This window comes from Psammomys obesus, unplaced genomic scaffold (genome assembly GCF_907164565.1).
Source record: "Psammomys obesus unplaced genomic scaffold, mPsaObe1.curated_primary_1811, whole genome shotgun sequence".
Classification (NCBI taxonomy): domain Eukaryota; kingdom Metazoa; phylum Chordata; class Mammalia; order Rodentia; family Muridae; genus Psammomys; species Psammomys obesus.
The window spans coordinates 4,840,271-4,846,270 of record NW_026596039.1 but is presented as its reverse complement, the minus strand read 5'-3'; the positions used below and the strand labels follow the sequence as shown (position 1 = coordinate 4,846,270).

At 38.6% G+C, this 6,000-nt stretch overlaps 1 protein-coding gene across 1 annotated transcript in view; it reads left to right on the top strand.

The window, feature by feature from the left end:
- Grik4 (glutamate ionotropic receptor kainate type subunit 4) overlaps nucleotides 1–6,000 on the top strand; it is a 284,790-nt gene that overhangs the window by 2,877 nt on the left and 275,913 nt on the right. The window lies entirely within an intron of this gene.

The window sequence follows — 6,000 nt, the reverse complement described above, 5'->3', positions numbered from 1 at the left end:
TTCCTTCCTTCCTTCCTTCCTTCCTTCCTTCCTTCCTTCCTTCCTTCTTTCCTTCCTTCCTTCTCCCCTCTCTATTTTTTTTTTAATTTCTTTTCTTTTGTTTTTTTGAGACAGGCTTTCTCTGTATATCCCCAGCTGTTCTGGAATTCACTCTGTAGGCTGCCTTGAACTCAGAAATTCACCTGCCTCTGCCTCCCAAGTACTGAAATTAAAGGCATATGCCACGTGGATTTATTTTTAGTTTCTTAAAGTGCCTCCATCCTGATTTCCACAGTCTGTTCTCACTAATTTACATTTACACCAACAATGCACAAATATTTCCCCTTTCTCTTCATCTTTGACATTTTTTGGAGGTCTTTGCATATTTTAGATATTAATTCTCTGTTGGTTAAGTGGGTGGCAAAGATTTTCTCCCATTAAGGAGGCTGCTTGTTTACTGATTGTTATTTTTTTTCTTTCTGATGCTGAACCCTTTTAGTATGATAGACTCCTGTTTGTCAGTTCTTGCTCTCATTTATTGAGCCATTGAAATCCTATTCAGAAAGTCTGCCTAGTCTTACATTTTGAAGTGTTTTCGCTCTAGTTATCTGGGAGTCTCAGGTCTTCTATTAAGGTCTTTGATTCATTTTGAGTTGATTTTGGCTCAGGGTGAGAAAGAAAGAGCGCTGGTTCCTAATGGCTGTGAAGTTTTCTGAGGATCCTTTGTTAAGGAGGCTGTCTTTGTTCCAGAGTTGGTTTTTGGCAACTTGGCCAAGGATCAAATGGTTATAGCTGCTTATGTTTATTTCTGGATCTTCTATTCCATTGTTCCATATGTCTTAAAGATTTTAACAGTGACTTTTCTGGTACTAGTTGTTTTTTTTTTTTTGTTTTGTTTTGTTTTTTGTTTGTTTTTTTTTTTTTGGATGCCTTTTTATTAATCAATTTCATTCCTTGTTATTATTATACCTAGGATTTTTCTATTCTTTTGATTCAATTTTAGTAGGTCTTTTGTACATGGAAATTGCATATATTTTTCCAGATTTCTCAGTTTATTAAAGTGTAAATTTTCAAATTAATTCCTAGTGAGCCCTCCATATTTCAGTGGTATATTTTGTTTTTCATCCTTTGTTGTCCCCAAGTCTATTAATTTTAGGTTTCTTTCTATTTCTTCTATACATATCTTAACTTCCATATGTTTATAAAGCTTTTCTAGTTTCTTCTGCAGTTGGGTCTAGTTTCATTCCATTATTAAAAGAAAAATCCACAAGATGTTCTCTTTTTTTTGGTATTTGTCAAGACTTATTTTGCAACCTAAAATATGATCTACATTGGAGAGCATTTTATGAGCTACTAAAAGGAATGTATACTCTGCAGTTTGTCATGTAACATTCTGTAGGTATCTGTTAAGTCTATTTGGTCTAAAATATAACTTTGAAGTTTTCTCATTGATTTTGTGGGGGGGCATTTCATGACAACTTAGCTATTGATGAACATGGAGCTACTGAAGCCACCCACTATGATTAAATTGGAGCTTTCCTGTCCAACTGTGTTTGTTTTATAAAATAGGGGGTATTGATACTTGGTCCACATATATTTATAGTTATTACATCCTCTTGACCTATTTGTTCTTTTTACTAATACGTGATTTTTTTCTTTCTTGCCTCCTTGAATTTTTGAGGTAGATATGTTTTGTTGCATACAAGTATTACTTCTGTTTGCTCCTGGATTCTATCTGTCTGGGTTATCATTTTTCATCCTTTTTTGTGTAGTGTGCTTATGTCTTTGACAGTGAGGTGTGTTTCTTAAAGGCAGCAGGCAGTTGGGTCTTAATTTCTGACCTAATTAGCTAGCCTAGGCCATTTAATGAGAGAACTAAGACCATTAATGTTGGAATTCTAATTGAAGGGTATTAATTAATTCCTACCATTTATTGTTTTTTTCCAAATGAGTGATTCTTTTCTAATCCTATTTGCTTATTTACTGTTCGAAAGATTTATTCTTACCTGTGCTTTGGGAGTTGTGTTTGTCTTTCTCTACTGTATATAAAACTTCTTGAAATAGTCTCTGCAGTGCTAGCTTTGTGTCATGGATTTATTTAGCTTTTACTTACCTTAGAGGGTCTTTATATTTTCTTTAGTTCTGAAGGTTAACTTTGGTAGATATTGTAATCTAGATTGGGTGGGGTTTTCTTCCATAGTTGAAATAAACCATCCCATTCTTTTCTGGTTTTTAGAGTTTCTGTTGAGAAATTTGAATTCTTCTAATAGGCTTATCTTTAAAATGAGTTAGCATTTCCCTCTGGCAACTTTCAATATTCTTTTTTTTTCTTCCATACTCTTACCTTTTTAACTGTAATATGGAGAACTTCTCCTCCAGTCCTGCCTGTTTTGGCTTCTAAATGCTTCCTGTTCCTGTATGTCTGCATCTTTTCCAAGATTGGGAAAATTTCTTGATATCATATCACTGAATGGGTTTTATGCCCTTAGTCTGTACCTCAGCAACTACTTTTACATCAAAATTATATAAATTTGTTCTTTTAATTGTGTCCCAAGAGATTTTCATGTTCTGTTCATAATTTCTTACACTTTAAAAAACTGTTATTTTCTGATTATTCTAACTTGTCAATCTTGTCTCTAGCCACTGAAAGTCTCACTTTTAATTGGTTTAGTCTTTTGATCAGGCTTTCCACTGAGTTTTTAAATTTAGCTTAATGGGATTTTCATATCCATGATTTCTGTTTAATTCTTTTTAAAAATTTGTCTTTTGAACTTCTGATTCATATTGTTTATTGCTTTCCTTAATTGGTCCAATTATTTTTTATGTATTTTCTTGGAACTCATTGGTATTTAAAAAGTCATTTTGTAAAATTCTTCATTCTAGTATTCCATCTTACTCATTATCTTTGGAGTCAATTGCTATAAAATTAGAAGCTTTGGAGGGAGTTTTGCTGTCTTATTTCCATATATCTTTTATTTTCATGTTGAGACTTGAGCATATGTTGGGATGGATATCATTCATGCTTTTATGTGAGAGTTTCTTTAAGGAAAATGACCTCTTGATGATGTATCTTTTGATAGCAGACTATTGTGAAATGTTAAACATTTCTCAAATTGGTTTTGTATTATAGTTTTCCTGTTACTTTTTTGTTATGGGTTAGTCTGTTTTGACACAGTACATATGCTGTAGACATGGTACACATACATATAGCCTATAGGTTGTGCTTTTCTCTGTAGGTTTCACAAAAATGGGGTATTTCTAATGCACTAGACAGATGTATTGAAGACATCAGAGTATATGAGGTATGTCTTCTGTCATTAACCCTCTAATCTTGTCATCAATATACAGTCTATAGGGATTTGGGAGTGACATATATTATAGGTTTTAATAGATATGTTATCCATTATTGGTGTTGTTTATTTCTGATATTTTTATCCACAGCAACTGTGCCTACTTGGATCCTGGCCTTCAGATGGACATTTTTATATCCCCTTTTTGTTGCATTGAGGAGTATTCACGGGAGTTAGACCAGGGCTGTGATTAGAGCACAGAGATTAGAGCACTGTGCCCTGACTACTTACCTGGGATGGGTGTGCAGCTCAGCAGCAGAGCACCTACTGTTATGCTCTACCCCCAACCCTGTGAAGAGGGGGAAGACAAATGGCAAGGTGGACTAATGAACCAGGTTGAGAAAACATATAAAACTCAACACCTACAATTCTCAACCTGAATGGTGGTGGTAGAAATAATATAAGCAGAAAATTTCTATGACATGGTAGGGCATTATGATTAGCAGAAAAGATAAAGGGAAGTGGGAGCTAAAAAGTTAGAGCATTCGAAAAGTGAAGGGAGAAAACAGGGAAAAAGAGAAAGAATAAATGAATTTGGCCATAGGAAAGAGAGGACGAGAAAGAGCAAATAACCCCTGTCCTAAATAATTGAAAATATAGAGACAAAAAGGAAAAGGAAGAGAAATGTATGTACATGAACAAGTCAGAAAAAATGAGAGTCTCAGTAAAAATATTGAAATAGATATTTTCTCCGGTGGGGTGTTGATGTGGGCAAGCGTGGGTTCTAGCTCTGTGTTCCTTGAAGAGAGCTGAGGCTGGGGTCAGTGTCCCTTCCTTTTCCAGGTTTTTCTTTACTTGTTGGTTGTGGGAGTGGTTTGGGACTACTCTGGTTGGAATAGTCTTGTTTTCCTGCTTTATAGTACAAAGTAACATGAGAGCAAAGTTTCTTCAGATGATAGAGTAGTTCAAAGTATTTCCAAGGCCAGGTTGATGGTGGGCTCCACTGGGGTCTGGGTCCCAGGCATCTCCATGAAGCCCCCCAAGGAGGTGAGGACTACAAACTGTATTGAATCAAGGAGGTACAGTGAATCTCCCATTTTCCAGAGTCTGTGTTTTCAAGGCCCAGTCTCTGCATATTTTGCACATTTGCACATTTCTCAGTCTTCTGACCTTCTTTGCCTGCTGAGAGTCCCCGTCTTAAGGGAAAAGCAATTCCATTTCTTTTTGTGTCTCTGACCCAAATCCTACTGGGGTGTGTGTGTGTGTGTGTGTGTGTGTGTGTGTGTGTGTGTGTGCTTGCTTCAGTAGCATTCTATTGGGACCCCTCTGGATTGCAAGGCAGAGCTTGGCTGGCAAGTATAGTAATAATCGTTGTGAGGTCTAGGGAAAAGGCAAATGTTGTGGTTTCTCCAGGCAGGAGTAACCTTCTCAATGGGATTTCCTATTTACTGCACCAGCCTTCTGTGTCGGGACAGGCAGAGCATTGCTGAAGAGCCAGCACACTTGGCAGTTCCCAGACTGCCAAATCCAGACTGCCTTTCTGCCCTGCCCGTGTCTTCTCCTCTTACTTCCCTCTGTTGCAAGGCTTTGTGGGCTCAGTTTTCTTTCTCTCCTCTTGTGTGTCCATGTTTATGAATGTGCAAGTGCACAAATATACACATATGAACGGTGGCAGGGGCAAGCTTAGGTATCATTCCTCCGGATATCTAGCCTGCCTGTTGAGCCGGGGTCTATCACTGTCCTGGAGCTTGCTGAGTAGGCTAGACAGGCTTCCAGCTCCAGGGATCTGCCTGTCTCTGTTTCCTCCATACTAGGATTACAAACATGCTCCTGTCTATTTTGTGTGTGGTTGCTGGTTGTCAGACTCAGGCCCTCATGCTTGCACAGCAAGCACTTGATTGGCTGAGCCCTCTCTCCAGCCAGGGTTGTGCCTCTTCTTGCCCTCTGGTTTGATAAGCAGAGGTTCCGGGTCTCTCCACGTCTCTGTGTGTCCAGAACTCAACTCTAACACATTCCTCAGTTACTCACTTCACGGAGAAGCTGTTTTATGGCTGTGTCAATTTCAAACCACAGAGGAGCTTAAAGGTGCTGTTTGCTTCTAACCCATCATTTTGGTGACAAACACTACCCCCCCCCCCCGCACTGGCTGAACTTTTGATTGCACAGCACTTTTACTTGTTTTTACACCTTAGAGCTATGCAGTTTTGTGTCTGGTATCTTTTTCTCAGTATTGTGCTCATGAACATCTTTGTGCTGTTGCATGTAGCGGCTGGTTATTCACGTCCATGCCTTCATCACACTGTGTTGCATGATTATACGGTATGTTTCTTAGTTCTGCTGCCAGACACTTGGGTAGCCTCCAGTTTGGGCAAAGGCTGCTGTGAACATTCTAGGACCTGTCTTTGGTGAGCATACATGCACTTCTATTGGGGAAACACTAAGGGATGGAGTTTCTAGTTCAGGAGTACGTGTGTAAAGCTCCGGTAAGCCAGTTCTCCGAAGCCTGAACATGATTTCTGCTCCCTCATGCCTTGCGGGAGACCTTGTTGCTCCATGTTCTAGCTAACCCTTGGTAAATACTGTGGCTTAAAACTGTGCCTCTTTGATGCCAGTGGATCCGGGCATCTTTTCAAATGTGTACAAGCCATTGGCTATATTAGTTAGTAAAGGGTCTGTTCAAGGCTTTTGACTGGTTTTCTGTTGATTATCTATGGGGTGGGAGGGGAAACCA